General features: G+C 47.8%; 1 protein-coding gene across 1 annotated transcript in view; it reads left to right on the forward strand.

The window, feature by feature from the left end:
• Positions 1-26,756, forward strand: part of IGFBP5 (insulin like growth factor binding protein 5) — a 127,029-nt gene that overhangs the window by 79,508 nt on the left and 20,765 nt on the right. The window lies entirely within an intron of this gene.

The raw sequence follows: 26,756 nt of genomic DNA on the forward strand, positions 1-26,756 counted from the left end.
ATGCTTTTTGTCTTAAGTCATACAGATTGATTGCATTTAAAACATTCTGCGTCAGTGTCTTCTGTCCCTGATGATACCTCATTACAGCTCCTCAGACACCACCACTTAATCTGCCTGAGTCAGAGCACAGTGTTTCTGAGAGAGTTGCATATATCCCTGTAAAAACTAAGTGGGAAAAAGAGGCTGCTCCACACCTCCAGTGCTCTACTCCACCCTGCACAGAGCAATGGACCTCTTTGAAGCCATACTGTCCTGGAGTAGGAGATAATTAGGAGCATCCTTTTTCCCAGTGAGATTCCAAGTGTGAGCTTAGGACATCCACATCTGCCGGAAGAGAAAGTCCCAGGAGAATCTTCCATGTGTGAGGCCTAAAAGTGTTCAAGTATCCTACTGGAAGAATCAGTCTTCTTGAATTCCTTTGGCTAACCTGAAATGGAGATGGTCAAACAATGATCAGGTGCTGTAAGGAGCAATGAACATGATAAAATACTCCTTTATCTTCTCCATTTTTTCATGAAGTGCTAGGAAGTGAACACCCTGCTTCTGTCTGATGGTACCCTGAGGACAGAGGACTTAAGCAAAGACAACATCAGTCTGCGACGGTGGAGGATTCCAGCGTGCATTTAGTAGGAAAAAGCTCATTGGCCTTGGTTTTCTGGCTGAGTTACTGCAGAGAAATTGCATTCTTCTTCCTGAATCCCTTTTGTGGTTTGACATTGACAGAGCATCCTTCTTTCCGCACCAGAAATACTTCAGCAGTGCTGTTCTGTGCCACCTTCTGTCCTAGCTATAGTCATATTTTTTGTATATTATATATGTAAATCCCTAAGGAAACTGTAAAAAGTTCTGCAGACCTCGGTGAAAGCAAACTGGCTTCTCAGTGAGACACAAATGAGGTGTGCTGAGAAAAGAACACCTCTAAAGGGAAATTCAGAGAGTTGTTCCCCAAGTCTTGTGCCAAATTCCTTTGTAGCCTCAAGGTCTTGGTGGCCAACAAAGACTACATCACTCTTAGGAACAGGCTAGAAAACATGACTGAAAGTGCCAAAATGCCATTGTGTACACAGTGTCACTCCTTGACCTCAAACACTGTTTGAATCACCAGGCCTCAGAAAATGTATAACATAAAAAAAAAGATCTAGAGCAGAAACACGGAAAGACTTCCACATAAAAAAGACTTAGAAAGGAGCCCTCTGATGTAGATCATTAACAAATAAAATACAAGAGAGGAATATAAAACTATGACTGAAACATGGCAGTCCCTAATGCCCTCATCATACTCACGGAATGAGGGACTTTCACCACTTTCTGAAGCACATGTCTAGTTTGAAATGTGCAAGCTGTTCTTGTAACACCTTCATGGGAACCCCTTGGATTACTCATAAGGTTTAAATTTTAGCACCTGCCTCACGGCATTGCTGAGTCAATGCCCCAGTTTGAGTAACAGCCAGTGGACAGGACCGCCCTATTCACCGCAGTGGGACTCCGTGGACAGCGAAGCAGCAGTTGTGATTTTCAGTCCCAGACCAGCAACTGACTCATCCTACCTTCATTCTTGGAGCCTTAGCTTCTTCATACCAGAGACTGTTCTTCCTTCAGATTAATTCAATATCCATGACATTGGCTCCAGCCTGTGTACCCTGGGGGTGACTCTCTCTGCCCTCCCTGAAGAGCATTTTAGACCAATGAATAAAGTTCTACCTAGCTGTGCTACATTAAGCAAACTAATATCCCTCAGTTGCTCCAGACCCCACAGTGATCCCCATCACTAATATGAGGAACATTTCCACAGAGAAAATGGGGATTTGTATTCGGAAGAGCCTGATACATGCTGTAGAACTCATACAAAAGTCGTTTGTGGGGACATCTTTGTATATGCAAGCTGCCTTTAAAATCTCAGTTTCATAAAAGGCTCTGTCATCTCCAAAAAAAATACAGACACATTTACATTAAAACCAGAATTCTTGGAAATCTGTTTCTTCTTCTAGTTAGTTGCAAAGGAAAGAAGAAAATAGTCCACATTGGTAATTCTTTTGTCTGCAATACAGCACAAAGGCCTTGGGGTCCTCTGCAGTCTTGTCAAATACTTCTTATTGTTACTCACATGGTGAAAAGAACTTTTGTATCTATCTTCTTAAATGTGGTGCAGGAGAATATTTATGTAACGAATCAGATGAAGAAGGCTGGAAGGACCCATTCTTATCTACATTGATGTTCATCCCACCACCTTCAGCCATTTTTAAATTAGGTGCCTAAATTAAGTAGCTGTCTAGATTAATCAGTTAATGAAGAAAAGTAGGCATTTCCAATGAGGAATACCCTCCACCTCTGGGACAGGCTGGGATAAATAAATATTTCTTAGAGATACACATCTTTCTCCATTGCCTAAACTGGGATCTATACAGCTTGCTGTGGCAAATACCTAAATACTAGACAGCTTAAAATTAGATGAGTTCGACCCCATCTTGAGACTGGCCTCCTATGTAACATTAACCATACCACTCACTGGATGAACTCCTTCATTTTATCCTGTTTCTGTAACCTGCTGGGTCTTTCCCTCTCTGGTAAAGCTGTGCCAGACCCCCATGGGACAGCAGAGTGATCTTGCTGTTCCCTGATGTGATATTTTCCCCCTCACAGCCTTTCATTGAGTTGGTAGATCTTCTTGTTTCATGCCACCACAACAGCAGTCTTCTCTCCCTTCTACGTCTGTCCCTTTTGCTCTAGGTGCAATTTCTGGGGACTTTCCCACCCTGTGTCACTTCATCTGGTCACAAAGCCATAATCCCACCACAGTCTTGTTTGCCAAATGTGTTGCATAAGATTCAGCCTTGTGGGTGTCCTCCAGAGCAAGGAGACAACAAAGATCCTCTGTGGGAGCAGAAACACCAGCCTGCTCTCTCAGGGTGCACAAGAAGGGGGCTTTGGCCTCTTCACTTCCAAGCGATTACAGAATTTAACCTTAACTGGGATTACAGAACAGGAGAAAGATGCTCAGAAATGCCTGATAGTACTGAAAGTACTAAAAGGAGATCATTTTAGTACTAACGCCCCAGCTAACAGCCATGGTATGCCTGGGGGTACTGCCAGAAGTATCGTCTAGCTGCCACTCCAATAACCTCACAGATGAGTGCTCCTGACCCTTGCTTGGGGCAGGTCACGCTTCCCACCATCCAACACCTAAAACCCCTGCTGCGTCCCCTGGCTGTTCTCCCTGTACCTCTGACAATCCCTGCAGTGCCTCTGCATGGCAGAGCCAGGTCCAGTAAATGAGTCAGGGTAAGCTTATTAATTTGTGTCTTGCTCCACACCTACCATGGAGCAGGAGGCTCTGGATTGGATGCAGGTGGCTGGACACTGGACACATCTAGTCCGGTGGGAGCAAAATGCCAGGAAGGTAGTGAGACTGTATGGTCACCCAGCGCCATACAAGCTATAGCAGGAAAGCAGGCTTTACTGCACACACTTTGCACATGAGGAACCAAGGGAGAGCATTTAGCTCTCATGGTTAGTGTGGAAACTTCCCCCAGTGTGTTTAAGCAATGTTGTTTTGTGGACTAGCAGCTGCGTGTAAACATCTTGACTTATCATCAAGTAACATTTCTCCCCTCGTTCTGTTAATGACGACCAAGAGGGAAGTATTTGGTATTCTCTAGGAACGCTCATGGCAGTTCCAGGAAGGGCATACTTAGGGTCTGTGGCCCATCCCAGGCAAAGTTCAGCTTAAGGCAGCTGCCAAGGAGCTGGAAGATTGTGTAAGGACATGAGGGCAGCTGAGCTGGGTCTGACCACACGTACATCTAGCCCTGCAGCCTTGGGAAAGTAAGAACAGGACAAGTATATATGCTGTTTCCCCCAGGTCTACCTGAACATGTTTAGTCTCTGCATATTTATTATTCCCCAGTGAATTTCTTTTTCATGAACTTCAGTCTCCCCTGGAGGCTTTTGTCCATCCATGACACCCTCTGGCCATGCATCTGACAGATCAACTACATGCCACAGGAGGAACTGCCTCCTTTGGTTGGTTCTGACTCATCCCCACCAGCTCCATTTGGTGCTCACCCCATGGCTGCCCACCTCGGTCCCTGTGCATCCTCGTGGGTGGCTTTGCATCCCCCTGCACTGGTACTGCTAACATGTGGCAGCTGTGACCAGTGAGCAGGGACCTTTGCAGTGACAGAGTTAAAGCTCAGCTCCTCGGCCACCCTGCTCCAGTGCTCCAGCCCCTCTTTTGCAAGGTTAATACTCCACACATGGTCTGTACTAAACAGGTATTTGAGACAAGATAGCGATCAGCTGACACATTTTGGAGTTACAATCCAGCTGGGAGTGCTGTTCTCCAGAGACCTCCTTGTGTGCACCAGGAGAAAAGCCGCTGAGCATGAAGGAAGGAGACGGCTCAGCCTGTCAGAGCATGATGCCTGTCCTGCTTCTGCTCGGCATGAGTAAGGAGGAAGCAAGAAAGCTTTCTTAAGGCTTTCCTAAATCAAAGTGTGTGAATAGCTGAGGTTGGGGAATAAGTTGCCCCCTGCCAACACACACACATGCACAATCGTTTCTTCCATCCATATCTCCTCGGAGTAACTGAGTTTCTGGTTAAGCCCAGTGCTGAGTCACTGAGGTATAAATTCAACCAATATAAAAACCTTCCTCCTTGACAGCAATCCAAAAAAGCACAAATGAGCAGAAGAGATGGAAGAAAAAAGAAGTTAGGAATGTATCAGGGCTGACAGCCCCGGAGAAGGTCCTACAGGAGGTATCTCAGCACCCTCTCTCTGCAACAGCCTGCCCTGGCAAAATCAGAGCCATCCCTTTCCTGACACCCCACAACAACAAACCCAAAAGGATTAATGCTTGTTCCTGAGAGATGCCAAGCAACCCTCCACTCCTACTTAAATCAGGAGATTGCAGAGAGCTTTGCACCTGGCAGGATGAGGTCTTTTGGGTCTTGGAGCGAAGATCCTGCTTTATGGCTGGAGCTGAATGACAGCCATCTGAGCCTTTGTCCCATGCTGTGATGGGTGGCAGGTCTGCTGTCTGAGCTGCTCTGGCCAAATTTTACAATGGTGCCATTATCCATCAGCCATCTGGCAGGCGTAGCCTCTATTTCTTCTGCATCCAGCCCTGTGTTGGCAGATGTTAGGTGGAAAGGGTGGTTGGCGGGGGGAGACCAGAGATTTGACATCTTGTCCCTTCTCCCCTTTGCTAACATTCCTTTGGCTTGTAAGTCTGACAAACCAGCAACAGGAGAAGATTGCTATCAGATAAGTTCTTTGCAAGGACATGGGGTCACGTGTTTTCCATCCATTTCTTTTAAGACTTCAGTGGCAACATACAAGCACATTTCCCAGGAGCCAGCAAGGAAAAGCCTGTTCGGTAAAGCAACTAGGGGAAACTCTGGGTTTAGTTTTGTTGTTTGTAAGAAGGTAGGAATGACACATCCTCCAAAATACCCTTGAGGGTTGCTGATATTCTTGGTTATTAAAAAACCTCTCATGAGTGTCAAGGGCAATGCAGTGGGTGTAGTGCAGAGGGAAGGCGAAGGGGGGATGAAGGTCTTCAACACATTATTGTTGCACAGGTTTCACATTCAGGCTGTCGACGGGGGCTGAGCTGCTCCACAGGCTCGTTTCCTGGAAGGAGAGAGTGCGTCCTCCCCAAATATGGCCTGATTGCCTCAGCTGATGATGCTGTTATTCATTATTTTAAGACCCAAAGCAGGGATTGAGGTCCCATTGTTCTTGGCACTGTATTAACAGAATAAGGACGAGATGAGCTCTGGTAACCAAACCCAGCAGGAGAGTGGCTCCCTCGCACCCAGCCTCTCCGTTGGGTGGTCTCAGCAGAGCTTGCGCTCTTCTGGGGAGACTGGGCTTGAGTGGCCAGCATTTCTCTGAGCAGCTGAGTACTAAAAGTGAAGGCAAAAGGAAAAGCAAGCAGGCAGAGGAGCTGCCCAAGGCACTCGCCCGCACCACAGAGCGGTGCTCCTCTCCAAATGGGCTCAGTGGCTTCTGCCAAGGGCAGACTCATCGAGAAGCTTGTCCAAAGACAGCATGTCTCTCTCTCTGAGTTTAACATGACGCCTTTTGGTCTCTGCAATTCCCCTAGCACCTCTCAAAGGCACACGGATTTGATTTTGGCAGCTGTTCAGTGGGCCACATGTTCGGCTGATCTGGATGATGTGATTGTTTTTGGGAGGACTTTCCAGGAACATTAAAATTGCCTGGACGATGCATGTAGCTGGCTGGAGCAGGCTGGTCTGAAAGCAGAAACCCATCCAACTGTGACTAGTTATGGTCCCAGGTGCAGCCCGTTGGTCGTATCGTGTCTCCAGCAGGGTGTGCCTTCACCTCCAGCCAGGACAGGCACCCTGAACACAAGCCCACCCTGGGAATGGCAGCTGAAAGGAGACACTACGGCCCTGCACGACGTGTGTGAGTCCTGATTTTGCCCTATATTATCTGGCAAAAAAGAAGGAAGGGGAGGGAGACATGAAAGAGCAGCCTTCATCTGAATTCCCAGCCTGAGGGTAGGTCTGTAGCAGCATTTTTCAGCTCACCTGCGGTACTTGTGTGGACAGCAGCGCTGAGATGCTGGTCCTGTTATCTGTCCATGTTGCTTTCCTCCTCCAGTGGGGCTCAGCTTTTGGACCTAGGAAATGAAGGCAGGCTGTGTCCCTGCTGTAGCCTTTTCGGAGGGGTGGCACAGAGCTGCACACCCCAGCACTCACAAGAGCCCAGAGGGAGGAAATATGAGGATTTTTTTCAGCTAGCTGGTGGTGAGGAGAATCAAGTGATGCTCTTTGGAGTGAGATGCAGGGCTTTTTTCCAGCAGAAGGATCTTGAGCCTGAACCTCAGCCCAAGGAGCTGTCATGAGTAATAGTCGTGTGTCACGCTGGCAACCAGAGGCATGGAGCGCCCTGGTCTGGCAGTAGCACACTCAGATCACAGACTGCTCCTTGTAGGGGGGGAGTAAAGTAGATAACAAAATATAGAGATTTCCACTGTCATGCTTGGCTGATAACACACCAGAAATAGGTCTCTATGATAGGATAGTTTTTCTGTCCTCAGAAAAAAAAGCAGACAGTACTATGCCAGCTTCTCTAGATATTATGGAAAGACAAATTTAAAAACCCTTACTTTTGACTAGCAAGATTTAAAATGACCAAGTGGAGGATTTCTAAGTGGGGACACCAGAGTAAAATGAGCACAGTCCTTGTCCCGATTGCCTGATTCTTCACCTCAGAGTCAGTCCTTTCTTCAGGAGTCATCTTCTCAGCCAGCTCCCTCCTGTCCATCTCTCAGCATCCACTGTGGACCTCTTCAACTGGCCACCTCACAGGAGGGGCACAGACAAACCTTTTGGTGGAGAAATACTGAGCTCACAAACCTTCTCACACAAACACTCAAAACTTCCTTGGAGCCTCATCATGTTTCTTCCTTATTTGCAATGGGCTTCAGCAAAACTCATTGTCCATCAAATCCATGTGTCCAAGATCATGTAGCAGGAATCCTGGAGCATGTGTGAAAGCAATTGCGTTTTGCTGTTGGATGTCTTACTAAAATGCAAATTAGCTGTCACTCTTCAGTAAATTATGTGGTACTAAGCTTTACTATGCTTCCTTCTTTTCCCTTGTGTTACAAATAAACATGTGGGAAGGATGGCCTGTCCTACACATCTAGAGATGCTGATAGCTCAGTCAGGCAGCAAGATTTGGCTGGACCTTTCTGTTTATAATAGCTTACAAATCTTGCAACTTAAAACCTACAAACCACACACACATGCTGTTAAATCACTCAGCTCCGCATGGTTCGGGGAACCCACCAAGCCTAAGCACAGCACAGAAACCCAACAGAAAAATGGACATCGGATGGGGTATGAAAAGAGGACTGACAGTCTGGGGGGAGTTGGCCCCTGTACAGCTAGAAATCTGTTTGAAATTGCCTCAGGTAGGAGCCGTGGCCCATTTCCTTACAGGTCTTTGCTAGAGAGATGTCAACTCCCATCTTTCTATGTTATCATGTGCTGGTTTTAGCACCACCAAAATCCAGGTGCACTTCAAGTCTCAAGTACTAGGTACTCCTCTGACAGGCTGCCACAACCGCGCCTAAGAGCGCCTGCCTCTTGCACTGAGACCTTCTGATGGGTGGAAATATTGTTTTATTACTAGCAATTACAGCAAGAGAAAATGAATTACTTGTCACAAGTTTGGGTTACAATAAAGCAGCTGATGCTGGGTCTCTCGAGACAATTAATACAGCTCAGCTTGGAGAACAACATGACTGTGAGAGCTAACAGCCAGCTGGAAGACTGCAAACAGCCTAGTAAAATGGCAAAGTCGGCAGTTACTACCTTTTACTGGCTGGTTGTGTATCTCATGCTAAAGAGAGGTGGCAACCTTTGGTCACTTTATGGGCTTAATCGCAAACGGTGCTCTCGGCAAGAGAACCCAACCTCCCACAGCTTTGCATACTCTGCTGTAAGTCCCATAAAGCACCCCATTGCACCGCGGGCAACTAAACACTGACTGCCTGCCAGCACCTCGGCTGCACAAAGTGGGTGTATCAAAAATCAGCACAACAGTGTTTCTGTGCATAACAGGACATTTGTTCCCAGGTTCAGCCACCTCTACAGTTCTATCCAGCCCTTGAAAAACACGTGAGTGTGGTATTATCACTCAGGCCTGAGTGTGACTTCAGGCAGGAGATCTGATTGCTAGAAGGAAGACTTGGGAGCCAGCACCAAAATCAGTGTGAGTGCAGATGGCTGCAATAGGCCAAAACTCCAGGCACTACTGGAAACAAAAAGTATCAAAATCTGGGGTTGTCTCATGCAATCACCCAGCACTTGATGGAGGAAAGCATCATTTTCCAAGGCTGCTGCTCTCTCTCTGTCCCTCTAAGTGTGCTGTTCGCTGAGGTGCTCTGCTTTGCACCACTGGGGTCAAAACCTGGGAGATAACGCCAGACAGAAACATAACACACGGTACAACTGTCTACCAGGCACATCTGGATGCAGTGTAAACCTCACCTCTTCGTCAATATAATAGTATGCATTTATTTCTCCCTCTGGGAAAAGCAAAAACAGTTCAGATCTGTGCAACAACAACAAAAACCAAAACAAAACTGTGATTAATGATGTGGAAATGCTGCTACAGGAGGATACCCTGTAAAACATGGACTGGTTTAGATAAAGCAGGTGAAATATCCAACTCTGTCCAAAACAGAAGCCAAATCCCCCTTCAACCAGGTTTTCCTTTCCCCAGGGGAAGGAAAAGAGAAGCACTGAACTGCAGGAGTGCTCACAATGGAGATTACCCCCACCTGGTCCCCCCTGGATGTAACCCTGAGAGTTACTGTTTTCTACAGTTTCAATGGACTTCCCATTCCCCACTCTCCCATCCTGGTCACCTGTGATGTAACAAATGTGACAGCTTCTCCACTTCTCAGCTGAGCAAATATCCCAGCCACAGTCATGACCACACCGATACATCTCCTAAATTTCCCCACCGCCTCCTTCCCCACCACCCTTTCTGCTTTGCCTGATATGATGTTGCCCACGTGGGACTGGCCACCCTCATCCTGCCATAAGCATCCCAAAAGTTTTTCCTGCTGTCCTGCCATCGCAGTAGGTTTCACAAGAAGCTGACACCAGGCTCTCCTCTCCTCACATGGTCCACATCCAGCGGATTATGTATAAGCACAGATGGCTCTGCACTGACTGCTAATTGGGGATTGTTCCTTTTTATCTAGTCACCAGGGCTTGTCCTGGGCAGGGGCTGTCTGATTTCTTTCTCTTTGACTTCAGAGGGTTTTGTAAGAAGTTACCAGGCAGAACTGAAGGGCTGGTGGACGAGGCTTTCATGAATGCCTCGATTTGCGTGGCCTGCTGGGTGGTCTGTAGCTGTGCAGTCAAACACACCGGTGGCTTTTCAAGGATCTTATCGTATCTGCACCGGGCAGCAGGGTTACACAGGATGTACAGAAATGTGACCCAACAAGTATCCAATCCCCAGGACAAGGATGAAAGTGGATTTAGAGTAGGGATAGCTATGTTTCTTCTACCAGCTCACCCCCTCTGTCAAGTCCCTGAGTACCAGGGGTGAATAAGTTCAGCATGTGCCACAGGCCAGTGCGTAATGAGCCATTTTTATTACCCACTTCTCAGAGCTACGTAACATCCATGCACCATTCTGCTCTGCTCTGCTCTGCTGGGGGTGATGCATGGGAAAGCTTCAGCTCAGAGCAGCTTATGCCTCCCTATAGGTGCTTCTCCATCACTGCCTGCTTGTGGCTGTAAAGCATGGGCCAGGATGGTGCATGTGGAGAAGTGACTTCTTCTGGGTGCCTTTGAATGGCCTTTTCAGGCCACTACAACCCCTGTCTCCCTGCTCTGCTTCCCTCCCTCCCTAACCCACCTTAGCTTCTCTGGTTGAGGCAGCCTGGAGCACAGTGACGGGGCAAATGGTGGGCAGAAGGAAAAGCTATAGTACATCATCCAGATGGACAGAAAGACAAGTGTGGACACTGGAGATGTTGAGAAAAAAAGCTTGCTTGGAAGTGTGAGGAGAGCAAAGAGAATGCCCAAAAGCCATCGATGTCACAGTGATGGAGCAGTGCCTCCCACAGCAAGGGAGGAGGGAGGAGGAGGAGAAGATTTCGAAGCAACGGCGAGCTCCAGCTCTGCAGGAGGATCAGCTACAGCAGTCCCCTCACACGTGTCAAACCGTAGCAAGGAACAGGCTTCACAAACTCCTCAGCACATCTGGCCACACTCCGTAATCTAGCGTGGCTCATCCCACTGCCTCCATTCCCCTTGTGGACACAGTCTGCTGGCTGTGGAGGGCTGAGCTGATGGTGTGATTCTTTGCTACATTAGCCCTTAAGAGGGAAAATAACCCTCAACTAGGACATCCAACACCTAATAAAATTTGCCTTAAATAGATTTCTGACAATATTCCCTAGACCTCACATTTCAGTTACACGTAGGCACAAAACCTGCTGGTGGCAAGGGCAATTCTTATGCAGGGGAGGCTATTCGTGAGCATTTCCCAATGTGGGAACACCTTTGGCAGAGGAATGAACTGTCTGGTTGCAAAATATCATGCAGGTATTCCTTAGATGGCCATGACCAAATCTCCGCCAACTTAGAATGAGCGAGACAAGCAAATAGACCTTCGACTCTGCTGTCGAGTAGCAGCTCAGCAGGGGAGCGCTCCTTTGCCCTTCCCGTGAGCATCCAGGCATCATTAGCATCCCTAGCGTGTGGAAATCCTCATCAAGGACATGACCTCATTGTTTCAGCGGCTGCACAAATGCAGCTAAAAGATGGTCTCTGCCCCCAAAGAGCCCATAATCATGTGTAAAATGCTGGATGGGGAACACAGTTTGACTGAAAGAGAGTGTAAAGGAATAATAAGATAATACTGTAATATGTCCTTGGCCTGTCTCCCTTTCCTCAGTGTGTTACTCTCAACCCTGATGATGTGATGTCTCATTTACAATTCTGGAAATGCAGGCCATATATATCCTTGTAACTAAGAGATCAGGGACTGTACTCTGGAGTCTGCCTGGCACGTCAGCTCAGCTTGGCTCATAACTAAATTCCCTTCCCTTCCCTCCTCCATGCTGTGGTAGCCACCTCCACAATCCTTACTGGGAACGGCCCTGGGACATGCTATTCCCCAGGCCAAGCCTAGGAAATGCAGGTATGAGTTAGCCAACAAAAAGGAAATGTTTATTATGCCCAGTATTCAAGGTTAAAAAGTTGAGGCTAAGACGTGCCTATGGCCATGGGGAAAGTCAGTGTCAGAGACCAGGCTTTCCTTTCGAAGGGTCAGACCAGGAGACAAAGAGAAGCATTTTTTCAAGTTAGGATTAGCCCTTATTGCATATCTGTTGCTTTTTTTAACACATCGTTCAGAACTAGTTGTCACCTAAGGCTCAACTTCATAAGAGTGTGCAGGCACATAAATCCTAATGTCCTGTGCTGCATGCACTTGTGGGTCTTGCTGAGGTGTGAGGCGTATTGGCTGCACATGCAAACAGCCACTGCCACACACAGTGAAACCTTTTCAGCAAATATAAATGCTCTTTCTCAACCAGTACATGGTTGGTGCTGCATATAGTGCCCTGGCAAAAATGGCCTGCAGCAAGTTACTGCAGTGTTCAGCAGAGAGCTTCTGGCATAGGGTGCTTGAGGAGGATCAAGTTAGCTCCAGCTGAGCCTCAGATGTTCAGCCACAGCTTCTGATCCTGCACTCACTACTGAGCTGGAGAGCATTCGTTATCAAATCTTCACCAGTGGTGTCTTTGGCCACTTTTGAGTTACGGCTTGAAGTTAATCCACTGGAGATGTTTATCTCCAGTGCCATGGCTTGTAGTATAAGGAACTTGGATCTGGGAGTCCTGGATAGCTCAGTGTTCCCATGAATCACTACTCCTTTGAATTAGGAAGTAGCCTTTGTCACACCTCCATTAAGCAATTATAATTAGCAACTTTAAGCTACAAGATCACATTGCCTAGACGTGAGGCTTTACTGTGTGTGGCTGCAATGGCAGAAATGTCATGCTGTCTGCTTGCACTTCTGTCCTTCCTTTCTGCTGCCGTGGAGTATCTGCAGTGAGAGAGTGGGGAAGGGATTTATTTTTTTGGGTGATATAAAGTGAGTGGGGAACAGTGAGAAGGGAACTGCTGATTTGACCTTGAGTGCTGGGAGAAAGCATAACACACAGTCTGTATAAAGTTTCCTCTTGAAGAAAAATAATAATAATAAAAAATCTTTTTGTTCCTGTACCAGAGAAGACTATAAAAATCTGCTCCTGCAAAGCTGAAGTGGATTTCACAGCCAAAGCGAGGTCACTCAGAAACTGTTGCCAGGTCAAGTTTTCACTTTGAACATTTTCACAGTTAAAGGAGGATCCAGAACATGTAAGAAAACACAGCCCCAGACTTTCCACTTTAATCTGCTTCTTGCTTGAACTATAAGGTGCAAAGAAGAGAGGAGGACTGGGGGGGCTGGAGTGGCAGGGCTTGGGTGATTTGTTTATCTAGAAAATCTTTGCATCTGCTCTTTTGAGTGAAGTTCCCATTGCTTTTTTTTTTTTACTGCATTTTCCAGCTGTGTAGCACAAAGCACAGGCAGGTCAACAGCCTTGCCGAAGATCACAGAGTGAGTCAGTGGCTCTGGAGAGATCAGAGCCAGGACCCCACTGTGTGCCAGCTCTTTGTGCTTCCCTCTGCTTTTAAAATTCATTTCAACCCCAGGTGCTAAAACGAGGTGAAACAGGACAAATTCCAGACTGTGACTTTGGCAGAGGCTTACGAAGGACACAGTGAAAATGCCACCACAACGCTGTGACACCAGACACCGCGGACTGAACGGCGCTCAGTCATATTTATGCTTAGGGGTATGGGCATTTCTGTGTCCCCATGACTTTGCAATAGCTTTTCAACCCACTGGTCCATTTCAACCCAATCTGACAGCACTGAGGGGCCCTCCAAGATGTAACATTTCTACAGTTTTCATGAAAACTGGCAACAGATAAAGGAGAGAGCTGGAAATTAAGTACCGGCTATAGGAAGAGGTGACTCAGCCACAGCATTAGCCACCACCAAATCCACCCGAGAAAGGGGGGGGCACAAACCAGAGCCTGTGGCTGCACTTGCACAAGCAAGTTAAAGAGGACAGGGGCTCAAGCACCAGCATGTGACTGTCTGTGCTATGTAACTGCTAGCACACTCCTCGTCACAGCTGTCATAGCATCTTCTAAGCCTTGGGATGGGTATCACACAGGCAAGAGACATGCCCAGGCATAAGATGGGTGACATCCTCCTCTTTGGGGGGTGGGGACAGAATGAAGTCCCATAGTTGTGATCTGTGCCGCGCCGCAGGACTTGGATCCTCCAGACTGACATTGGGTGTTCCTTCTTTTTCCTGATTGGACAATTAACCTATTAAAAGTAATCTCTGCCTTTCCCCCCAAATTACTATTTCTTTGTGCTCATGTTAATCAAAGTTCTGGCCGTAAGGTTTAATTTCTGAAATGGCTAAAAAAAAATAAAAAAATTATTTAGAGAGCTGTTTTGAGGTATTTGCAAAAAAATAAAAATATCTGACTATTTTGCCAGCAGTGGATCTCAATTTGTTATTGTAGGGTCACTCGACAGTAATGGCTGGCAAGGCTGAAAGTAATTTGCAAGCCCTGAGCTACATTGATTAATTGTGGCCAAGTTGCGCAGCGATAGTGGGGTCTTTTATTGGGAGGTCACCGAAGGGTACGGGGCTGAACAGAACGGATCATTACTGGAGGGCTGCTGGTTAACAGAAACTATAGAGCTGTTTATGAACAGGGGGCTCGGCTGGTCTGAACAGGATATTTATGAAGACTGAGCTACAAAATGGTTCGTTGTTGTGGTCATGCGCTCTGGGCTGCCAATATTCGTGGGTGCACTTGTGTGGGCATGTTCAGTTTATTTAGAAAATAAGGGCATTGAAGCACTTGTTTTCTGAGGGGGGAAAAAAAAAAAGCACAGAGTAAGAATTACTCCAACTGTGCAAATATTGAAGAGAAAGAAAGGAGAATGTCTCATTCTCCTTTTTACAAGTTTTTAAATGACAAAGCAAAAGATGTGAAACGCTGGGCAGAGCTGTGCTTGCCATTGCCTGGGGTCCCCAGCGCAGCAGAAGGCTGCTAAACCAATAATCTTGCTTTCCTGACCTTGCAGCCTTCTAACAAATCCTTTCTACTTTAGCAGGATTTGTTTCAGAGAACTAGGCTGTGTAATCTGGTACTCTGGTAATGTCCTCATTTAACAGGTTCAAGGCCAAATCCTGCTCATATCTCCACTGGTGCGGTCCCATCACTTTTGGTGCGACTGCTCTGGCTGAAAGCAGACCGTGACGTTTTTCCCATTAATCTCATTCCCCTTTCCTATTTTGTTTCAGTTTACGGTGCCCTGGAAACTGGGAAACCTGTATGTCTTCAGCCATTTGATGTACAGGAAATGTAGTCACTTAACTAATCTTTTCCCTCAACAGAGGTTTTTGTTTTGTTTTGTTTTGTTTTGTTTCAGATCTGGTCTTACAATGTTTATGGAAACTGGTTATGGTAGAGGGGAAAAAGATTAGGGATGGTAACTCAGCAGCCACATACATCATGCTTGGTTAAAACTGTATCCAGGCATCTCCAGGAACAGAAGTCCCGAGTCCAAATTTTGTCTACGGCTACTCTCCAGCTACCCTTTCAGCTAAAAGAGCAGCCTCTCTGGCTCATCCACCAGCTGGAACGGATGCAGGCATGACTGAGTCTAAGACATCCCATGCAGGCTGCAGCTTTACCAGGGTGACTGCAGCCGTCTGCCCCTGCCTGGTCCTGGAAGCTGAGTGGCCATCAGCCAAAGGGCTCCCGAGCCTGCTGGAAAAGCAGCGGAGTCCAAGGCATGAAAGCCGGGCGGTTTTGGAGGAAGGACTGGAGGCATTAGCCCTGAGAGCACTGGAGCAGTCACCACTCAGTCAAGTGACCCTGGAAAGGACAGGATTTCTAAACATCCACCAAAACTCTCAGGTCTGGGGACAACTCAGATCCCACACACCTAACTTTAACCATGAAAGAGCTCAACAGCTACCTTCAACCAGACAACCAACTTTTAGATGTGTAAAGAGAGGTGGGATGGAGTCTGCAAGCATAGCTAGTTAGGGTGTACAGGCTACTACACTGATTTGGAAGAGTGAGTAAAATTGAGGATGAGATGGTGAAAGGATGGAGATGAAGGTCTTACAGGACTCTCACTGTGACCCCTCCAACATCTTGCACCACTGCACTTGAAATTTGTTCAGATTTAGGAAGGTTTCAGTGGACAGTGAGACATACAGAACAAGGTCTGAAAACTTTGCCCGCTCTTTGAAAAGATGAGACTTTAAGAGGCAGACAAGAAGGTTTTCAAGGAAGACATGGGAAATCAGGCAACGTGCTATTCACAGACTTGGAGACCTCAGAAAAGCATCAAGGATCTGGCAACAAGTAGTGGCTTAAGGCAGAGCTAGAGCGGAGAGAATAGCTACAGGAGCCAGTCACCTGGGAAAGCTGCTACAGTAAAGTTTATATTGGATCAGGCTGTCCTGAGGGATTTCTGCAGGAAGATTGAAGAGGCTGCTGAAAACTCCGGAAAAAGAGTGCAAATGGGCCATAAAAATGAAGGCAAGTGGGAGGCATGATTTTTTTCCTTTGGCCTAAATTTGTGCACAGGCTTTTGTTCACAGATGAAGTTCTCGTCCTGAGGAAGGATCCATCACTCTGGTATATGAATGTCGGCAGAGTTGGCGTCATTGCCAGGATGCTTGTTTACTGTGCTGCTTCCTAATGTGACATTTCAACACCAAGAAAGGGCTCTCCAGCTTTCTTATGTGGCAGGAGAGGGAGATCCCTGCTCCTCTTCCTAACTCTGTTGTAAATTGCCTGCTCTTCATGGCACTATGTCCTCTAAGTCTACCCTGTCAAGTTGGTCCACATTTCTCTTGAGCCCTTAAACCTCTGTTGCCCATTTTGCACATACTGGTTCAATCCCAGGCTCCCCTCTGAAATGTAAAAATTAACTGCCCTAGAGGAAGCCCAGTGTCTTAAGGCATCATTTACACCAGATTCGCTCCAGACAGAGGGATGGTGACCAAAGGTCCATGGATCCCAGTGGAATGCGAGACCCACAGCTATGGAGAAGCTCTCCTGGAATTTCTTTTCATAGGAGGGCTCAGCTTCCTTGCCCTGTTCCCATTACCCTCCTTTTGCCAAGCAGCACACAGTTGGCTGGCGTTTTCCCAAGACCGTTTCGAGAAGTGCCTTCAAAGACACGACGTCACGTGTGCCGAAGCATGCCTCCGGTCTGAGTGAATTCCTGTCAGCCTGACATATGGGGGGAATACTGAATTAATTCCTGATGCCATTACATGCATCACAACACGAAGATGTCACCCACTGGCATGAGCGTGTTAACTCACTACATTTCCACAGGCTGCAAAAGCACAAGAATCATAACCATTTCCCATCACAGACCCATGAGGGTGCTGGCTCCTGCCAAGAGACCCATGTGCTCCGCTCAATCTCCCAATGACTTTTCCAAGGAGTTAGCACCAATGCAAGGCACAAGCAGGACTGCCTTTCCCTGTCCCTCTCTCTCAGCCTACCATGGCATGGCTGTGAAAAGAAAATAGGAAGAGTCCAGAGAAAGCTACGCGCCTGGCCCAGGTTGTGAAACTTGGTTCATATGAGGCTATGGAGATTCCCCCCTCAAAAAAAAAAAGTGGGGGGGAGGAAGGAAGAAAAAAAGAAGTGATGGTTTGGACCAAGTTCAGGCTTTTGATGTGTGCTGGGAGTCCAAGGGAGCCCAAGAGACAGTTGTACGTTTAATGCCCCGCTATTTCTGTACTTGGCACAGACTCTGTTTTCCCTCACCGCCTCCTGGATTGCATCTGATCTTATTTCAACTACCTTTTTTATGCATATGCTTTAATACCACTTTTTTATTATTTCTTTTAATATTGAGTGAAACAATGATAGGTTTTATGGGCCAGTCTCAACCCTATAGACCAGTGTGTCCCAGGGCTCTTCATCAGAGGGTGGCAAGGACTCTTGCTGGGTCATCCGTGAGCGATGCTCCGCTCCGCCTGCAGAAACGGGAGTCAGGATGCTTCCTAGGGAAAACAAAGTGCAAGAGAAAGGATGTCTTGTTCACAGGGTGAAAATGCCTCCCCTCACCAATGAGGTGAGGGAGTTAGGGTAGCAGACTGGTAGCGGGGCCCTACAGCTCTTGCTCTATGTACTTTTGCTACTACTGCGCAAGTGGGACAACAAGGGGGACGGCGGCTGCAAGCCATATGTCAGGAGTGCCAGTGAGATCTGTCCCTGGCTTACAAACACCACCCATGGCTCTCTGCTGTGATGACTATGCCTGTCTGTGTTAAGGGAGCTGGCAACTGGAGAGCAGAGGAGGATGATGGAAAAGGGGAGGCGGGAAGGCTGTTGGTCCTGGATGGACAGACAGATGGGTAATTATTGCCTTTAGGATCCTGGGGGACAGGTAAATTGTAAGGGAAGCTGTAATATGCCATAAAATGAATATCTCTTGTTGAGGCTGTGATTTGTCACAGCCAAGAGAGTTATGAATTTTAGTACAAGAGTCAGTATTATTTTAGCTTACCCTTGAGGATCAGGATTCACAGGCTGGAGATGAAGTGGATGTTGTATAAAAATGTTTCCCCACTGGTAAGTGGGTGTTTCTGCTCTTCACTGAGTTGTCTGTGTGATATGCAGTTTTAGGGAGGGCATTTGGTATAAGGCATAAAATATATCATATTACAGGTGAGAATATGTGGGATCCAAAACTTTTGATGGGTCTGAAGTGAGACAGCTCTGAAAATGCAGATAACTGGGTCAATGACAAAATGTGTTATTTTAATGCCTTTGAGGTTTTGCTTCTGATGAGTATTTGGGTCCCCACATCTCTGGCTTAGGATAGGAGAGGGGGTTTCAAGCAGGAAATGTCAAGCACAGGCAATGAGAGGAGATAATAACTTGGGCCGTGGTGCAAGGGAGAGACTTGTCAGGGATCTCAGCACTGCAGGAGACTGGGGAGGACAGTGGCCTCAGAAAGAGGCACCAAAAGAAGGGCCTGGTTGGAGGACAGCCAAGTGCCTTTTGACATCTCTGCTCTCTTCCCTAATTGCTACACCCCTCTGGATAAATCAGGAATGGTCTGACTCGCAGGGGCTGCCCTGAATCGCTGTGTTTATCCATTAGACCCATCCACGCAAGGGCATGTTCCCAGGAGATCTGAATGAGGCATAGCTCAGCCCATAGCTAGGAGACGGCATCCCTTATTTCTTCTTTGCCTTGAGTAACATCTTTAGACAGTCACCCCCAGTCCTGCATCCTGCACCCTGCCATGCTCCGGACTCTCAGGGGACTGGGTTAACGAAACATGGCACTGAAATTCAGCCTCAGAGGTGGTGGCAAATTGGCAAGCCAAGCTAGGACCCATTCACGGGAGCAAGTTCTGCTGTCGAGGGGGTGAAGCCATCCGCCCTCCCTGCACATGCACATTGTCCTCTCCGTCCCACTGGGGATGGAGGTGTCCCAGCAGCAGCTGCGAGTCACAAAGGACTTGTTCTAGAGGAAAAGCAAAGGCCAAAATGCGCACACAGGTTCCCCTGCAAGAGCTGATCCTCCTGCTTGTCAGCAGTGTAACCGTCCGGAAGAGTGTAATTATTGTAAATGTAATTAATAGTGATCTGGGAAGATTATAACTTTCTCTCTCTCTTCTTCTTCCCACCTCCCCTCCAAACTTTCTGTTTGTGCTTTTTTTGGCAACCCCAAAATAGTAATTTGATGCAAACTCTGGCCACAAATCCAATGGAGCTTGATAGGCTTTAAACGAGGGGAAGGGGGATAGGCAGGGGTGATTGCCTTAATAACTGTTCTTGGAGAAAGGCCATTGATGTGTTTTCATTACTCGGAAGAAGAAGAAAGCCAGAAAGAAAACAAGTGGCAGGACAGCCATTAGAAAATAACTATGAATAATTATAGAGTTGGGGTAAGGGGAAGTCCAGGGAATTACTTCAGGGATATAATCATGAGCCCACATCCAGGCCAGTTACTGGTGGCTAAGAAGAGGATGTATCCAAACAGTGTTTGAGGGCCCCTCTGGTTTGGGTCCACCTCCCTCCAGTCTTGCATGAGCCTGCGTCCCCATCACAGAAACTATTGTCGCCAGTGTCTCAGCAGGACCCCAAAACACTACATGCATTCCTGACCTTACAGCGCTCTGCAGACCTTCAGGGATGAGGCTCCATGCATGTGTCTGGGACAGGATGGAGACAAGATATTTTCCTCTCACAACGGGGAAGCTGAGGGTCTAAGCTGCAGCCTGGATTAGATCGGTGAGGATCTTAATTGTCCTTTGAATAACACAACTGCTCTACTCATTGCGGGTATGTAATGAAGGCAGCTGTACACAGGCATTCCACTAGCAGGAAACTCTGCAAGAAATCGAGGTGTGATAGTCAAAGGGAGAAGAAAGGAGAGTTTTCCCTAGTCAAAAGGGCCATAAGTGGGAACAGCCAGTTCTTCCCATCCCCACATCCCAGAGTAGTTTGGATGTCCCTGAGAACTTCTGTGGCACCTCAGCAGAAGAGACAGCCTGGTTTCTGAGCGCTGTTCAGAGTCAGGCTGTAGAGGTCACATCTCATCTCTAGAAAGCCTCCAAACCATCCATACTCACTCCTGTCAACGGTGCAGCCAGACACCCACCCATGGGGCTCTCCATGAAAATTACACCTCCCTGCCCTTTGGAGAGGGGTTTTGCTGTGTTCCTGGTGGTGATATCGATTCAGACAAGAACATTTCCAGGCAAGTGGCAATGCAAAAGGAAATTAAAATCCCAAATCCATCTTGGCTCATGCATAGAGCAGGAGGGAATCGAGAGTGGTTGAAAGATGAAAAAAGAGAAAAAAAAGTAATCAGCAGGGCCCAAGAGGTTATTTTCACACCAACTCCTCAGGTGCTATGCAAAGGTTCAGGAATGAACGCGCACAGCATCTTGGAGGGAGCTGATGGTCACAGTCAGGAGTCATCTCTTCCAGGTAAAGCACTTCTTACTGCCAGTTCACGGGGCCAGGCAGCAGGTATGTGATCACAGAGGCAGAGGGCATCCCACGTCACACCCAGCACACCCTGTAAGGGACCTCTGGATTCTCGGTCAACTCCAAGCATATTTTCTACACTAAATCATTATCGTGATGCTCACAGCAGAACCTGCAAAACCTTACAGGGCAGAAAGAAGCATCCTTCTGAGGACAACTGCTTCTTCCAGGAGATGCCCCTCTCCCACCACAGCAACAATCTATTGTATTTCTGGGTCACCCATCACCATGGCATCCATCTGCACAGCAAGGTTTCTAAAGCTCCTTAGTCTATGCCAGAGAGACACAGCAACCCCCTGTATTTTATTGCACTACAAGGTAAATAATTAGACAATACCTCCAGAAGACAGCAGGCTGAGGCATCTGTTCAAGTTTCTCAGAGACCATCTGAATTTATACTCTTCCTTTTATTTATACCATTTTTTCTTCTGGTTATTGATGATGTTTCTCATTTGTTTTTATTAGATGCAGGTGTTTTCTGCACTTCAGCTGGGAGCACTTTCCCTTTTCAGCCAATTCCAGATCTACTTTGTGTCTCGGTCACCTTTTGACTGTGATACTGGAGAGGCAAAGAAAGAGAGAGGAAAAAAGAGAGAGATACTGGTTTTTGCTGCCTCAGCAGATGTGTGTTAAAGTGTTTTAGTGATTCAGCCAGTGCGTCTGCCTGAGGCCAAAGGAGAGGCATTGTCTGAATCTAAAACAATTAATAACAAAAAAAGAATGTGGGCAGCACAGAGCAGGGGAAGGTGGAGGTGGAAAGCAAGCAAATCACAGGGATATTTCCAGCTTGCAGAGCGCCTCAACAAGATCTCCAACTGCTTTCAAAGAGAGCCCTTTAAACCCACCCAGTCCCCTCTGAGATACAGAAGCCTCATCAGCCCTGTTGCGCTGATAGGGGAAACTGAAGCTGCTTTTGCAACTCATCCCTGGTCATCCAGAGTCTCTGGAAGAGGGCCAGCTTCCTCCCCAGAGCCAGACTGCACTTTCCCGATGCCCCAGGGAATCATGACCCCATATGCAGGCCCGTGCCCATGGCACTCGTGGCCGGGGGGGTGGGAGAGTTGCAGCACCCACTCGTTGCTGGGCCATGCACGTCTGCTGGGAGGGACGCCAAGCCACTCGCCCCACACTCAGGAACCATTCTCAGGTCCTTCGAGAGCCACCAGCAATGCAATGACCTCTGCTCTCCGCTCCGTCCGGGAAGGTGCAAAGGGGAACCTCTGTTGTCTGCTCATGATGAAACATCTGTCTTTTCCCCGTTAGCAGAAGAAACTAATTTTGTCTGTGCTCAGGCAAGAGGAATTTGTCCCCTGAGCCATTTCTGCCTCTATCATTTAAACATCCAGTACAGCCTTTATGCTTCAGTCCTCATGAAAGACTCCGAGGACCTCCTGATGCTCAGGATCTGATGTCCCTCACTTACTGAATCCCCCCACCTTGCAAGCTGACTCAGGTGGGCCACAGGGAGATGGAGGCACCCCAGTCACCAGTCACCGCTGGAAATCTTGGCAGCGGAGCCTTGATAATGTGAAACAGAGCCAACACAGCCCCGCAGAACACCCAGGCGCTGATCTGGTGAGGGGAGACTCCATTTCTACATGCGGTTTAAAATTGATACCCCCATGAGGCATGTTAGAAAGCAAAACATTGATGCTGTCTTCACTGGAAGCATCGGTTGCTTTGTTTTTTTAATGACACAGAAAGCTGCTTGCAAAGAGATAATTTCATTCAGCCTAGCCCTTGCTGGATGTGGAAGGAAGTCCTTGGAGGTGACTCTCCAACGTATCCAGTATGCCACCTAGCCCTCGCTAGCTCTACTACACCCACTACTGCGGGACGGGCTGCTCGCGCCTGCTGGAAAGGGACTCCCAGCATGGAGCCGTGAACAATTGTTGGGGTTATCATTGCAAGTAAGAAGGCACTGTCCACGGGAAGGACAAATATCTTGGGAAGAAATCACATTTTACTTCTGACACTCAACCCGGTCTCCATGCAAAGTGAAATATCTTGTCGATATCTGCACCGCCTGCTGTTGCCCATCTTCCCTTTCTGCACTGCAGTCTCAGACTTGCCCCATCAGTTCCACTTTTGCCACTTGTCATTTTTCCCTCCAAGGATGAAATATTGGCTTTTTTTCATAACGATGCTTCAGGCACCTGATTTCACAACCTGCTGGTGTTTTTTAATACTTGCACATGCAAAAAAATTATACATTCTCCTGTATAACCATTATTTTGCTAATGAGTTTCAAATCTACACAAACTGGACAGTGGTTTTGGAAGAAGGAAAGAAAAATCTCACTCTTGTATCTGTGATTCAGCTCTTAATCTTTCTAGATTGCCTGAACTTGTTTGATGTTCTAAGTGCCTCTAAAACACACAGATTAGCCCAAACTGATTAAAGCGTATGTTCCATCCTCTTTATCATACCTAGGAAACTCAGTGCTTTTGCACATTACAGAGAGTGTCGTAATGAAGTGTGATGTATCTGCGATGTAAAGAACGGTAACTGCTTTCCAAATAATTATTTCTTTTTTTGCAACAGAGCCATATGTAACACATGGAGCCTATAGCAATGAAGTATATTAGAAGACACTGATAGAAACCTTGGTTTCCTCTGAACGCTCTCTGTTCACTCCCCCAAAATAAGAAAGCATGTCTTAGAAGCATAAAGCATGATTGTGATCTCCCTTGGAAGAGCGCAAGCCAGGAGAAATGTGATTTTTGTTAGCTGCAGGCTCTCATACAGCTCACAACCAGCCGTACGCTGCACACTGCCCCGTTGCTTTCCCAGGGTAGTAGTGTTTTTCTGGAGCATCAGCGAAAGATGCCAAAAAGATAGCCCTCATAAGGAGCATGGACCAGGCATTCATCTACAACTGCATCCTGACTGCTGGGCTCAGTGGTTCAATGCAGGTGGTAGCCCCAAGATCCCCATGGCTGAGGCTACTTCAATAATGTGGGAGAAAACCCACCATCAGGGCACATCTCATGGCTAAAACCTTGTTGTCTTCTGGTTGAGGATATGATTCAGTTTCCAGGCGCACTTTCGTGGATGAAGGTCCTTGCAGCACAGCGTAGGAGTGAAGTGAGGGTGGCTGCTAGGCAACTTCACACCACCTGGATTTTGGCCCCCTCTGAAAGCCCAGGAGAAAGTTCCTGGGCAGACCTAAATTAGAGCAGCTTCCCCAGGGATCCCTTGCAGGATCTCTGCCCCATGGCGATCCAGCCGTGCCCAAGCCCCCTATGCCAGGGCTTGCAGCTGGGCTCAATGGAGGCAGTTCTCTACACGCCTCACCATCTTGTGTCTCGCAGGTTGGAGCGGGAGTGAAACCTCCCCTCCACCCCTCTAGATATCTTGCTGTCCCTGTACCCCCATATACGGGGCACACTGTTTCTTAAGGGGTGGAGGAGAGAAAGAGGAAAGCAAATTCTCTCCTGCCTTAAGACCTCTCACAAAGTGTTTCCAGATCTCCAGGTGAACAGTGCTTGCTCTCTGCCTGGTGCTATTTTCTGCAAAGCACCCACTCAGACCGGCGGCAGATTCTCATAAAAATGAGCAGCAGGATGCAATTAATATGCTGTAAAAGTCATAAGTGTCAACTGGAGAAACCATTTAAAAACGCTTCTAGATAAAATCCTAGGGGGTGGCTTTTCTTACCTTAAGGTTAACTGTGGTCTAATCAGAGATTCAGGTAGTATTAAATAAATTAAATAAAACCTATGGAAAACCTCTTGGTAGAAAGCAAAGCAAAAAAAAAAAAGCTTAGAAATGTGGATTTCTTTTTTGAAGGGGGGGGGGACAGGAGGGAGTTGATCTTTACTACAGAGTCCACGTGGGGCAGGAAGGCAGTAAAACAAGGAACACCTGAGAGGTGCAAAAAAAGTCTTAAGCTTGGAAAATTTGGAGAAGAAGGAGTTAATGCTTTTAAGCAACCACCCGTCCTCTTACCATAGATAAGGGTGCATTCTAGTGGCAAAATCCATGCAATGCAGCTGCACAGATGACTGATCTAAAAAGAAACCTGGGGAATATGAGGCTTTGGAGGAGTGTGTGCATATGTGGAAGGGGGGTTGACTTGAATCGCATGTAAACCTCACCAGAATTGGCTGATCCCTTTTAATTTCCCACTCCGCTGGTAGATAACCCTGTGCTTGTGAGCGAACTCCCACCCCTTCGCTCAGCCATTCCTCCCGGCTGGGTTCAGCTCGTCCTTCTGCTCCAGGTGTAACATCCCGGTGCACAGCTGCCTGGGCGGGCCACGGGGCTGCACACTGCAATTTTGGAGATTCCCTGCGCCATGCTTCCAGCTTCCCCCCTCCTCGCAATGAATGAGCACTGAGGGAGGCAAGTGCGAAGGACCACAGCCCGGAGAGCTGTAACCCTTAGGAATGCAGCAGTGGAACAAAAGACAACAAACCCCAAGCTGTCCAGGACAGAGGATGAGCATTGCAAAGCACTTTTTTTTTTTTTTCCTTCTCCCTCCCCACTTTGTGCAGGGCAAGAGGCAGGAGAAGAATGAGCTAAAACGTGCAAATTGGACTTCACATGGCAAAATTCCCCTTGTTTTCTGGCATGCCCTAAGCAACAGTGAACTTTTCCAAAGAGGAATCTAACACAGTTCTTACAAGCAGCCCAGCCCTCCCTCCTGCTCACTGTCCAGCTGTGTTAACCCTTACTGTTTGGGGGTGTCGGGGGCACACCCTGGCACTGGGCAAAGCCTCACTGCGTTTTTACCCCTCACCCGGGGCAGAGGGGCAGGAGAGCTGGGCACCCTGCACACACAAAGGCTCCTTTCCTGGACCAGGGCGGGCAGGAGTGGCTCCCTGGCGCTCATCCAGGCATCTCCCTGCTGCGCTCACCTTTGGAGCTGATGGGAAGGTGTGTGCACCGGCTCCCCCTTCTCTGAGGGTGCCCAGTCCACCAGCTGCCCAGGCAGCAGATGGGGGTCCATGCCCCACCAGCACAGGGTACAGTGTGCAGGATCAGGCCCTGCTAACACAATCTCCCCCCTTCCTCCCCAAACTCAGAGCCCTGACCTCTCCCTCCCAGACTCCCTGCAGCCCAGGCTGCCCTGCAACCCAATTGCAATCACTTTTCTCCTTTTTTTTTTTGCTTAAACGGTGAAGATCTGAACTTCCCCCCTCCCCATCCTCGGCTTCCCCTTCCCCCTCCTCCTCCCCTTGTCTCTCCTCATAATATTATCCTTGATCACTGCCCGGGGTTTGAAGCCCAGAAGTCAGAAGCTGTGCACCCCACCCCCACCGCCTCGAGTGTGCACTGATAGGGCCCTCGCTGCTGGCACCTAGTCAAGCTGAGGTGTCATTGGGATCTCAAATTGCAGCTAGGGGCTGGCAGGCAGCCAGAGGCAGTCTATTTAAAAGACAGCCTGTTCTGCAGTATTCAGTCTCTTTAGAAACTTCTCCAGGGGAAAAGTGTTGGGAGATCTACAAAGTGGATTTTTTTTCCCTCTATTTTCTTTTTTTCCCCCCCCTCCCCTTGTTTTTTACCGCTCCTCTGCAGACTTTGCAACAAAACACTCCAACTTTGCAGAAAACTTTTCTTTTTTCTTTTTTTTTTCTTTTTGCCCTTTTTTTGGCTTTTTTTTCCCCCGGTTTTTTTGCCTTTGCAAATCTTGGAAGAGGAAAGCGGGAGGGTTGAACAGAGCCGATCGAAACACAACTTGCTTCATACCAAGCTTCCCAGCAGCTCGCTGCGTCGGGAGAGACTTTTTCTCCTCCTGCAGAAGAAGAGAGAGGGAAGGGGAGCTTTGCATCCCCTCTTCCTTCTCCTGCGCCCCCCCCCCGCCCCCGATTGCTTCGATGCATTAATAGCAGGACACTGGTTTTCAAGGAACTTTGCTCCCTTCCCAACCTGCCTCCTCCTCCCAGCCCGTTGGGAAGCGCGTGTGTGTGCGTGTGCTTCTGCTTGTGCGTGAGTGTGTGAAATCGTCGTCCCACCTCCCCAAACCCCCCTGCTCCCCCACGCCTCCCCCTGCAACCTGTAGGCTGTGCAACCCCTGCAGGCTTTTCTCCCTTTCCCCCCTTCTTCCCTCCCCCTCCC

The sequence above is a fragment of the Aptenodytes forsteri genome, unplaced genomic scaffold (genome assembly GCF_000699145.1).
Source record: "Aptenodytes forsteri isolate BGI_AS27 unplaced genomic scaffold, ASM69914v1 Scaffold255, whole genome shotgun sequence".
Lineage (NCBI taxonomy): Eukaryota > Metazoa > Chordata > Aves > Sphenisciformes > Spheniscidae > Aptenodytes > Aptenodytes forsteri.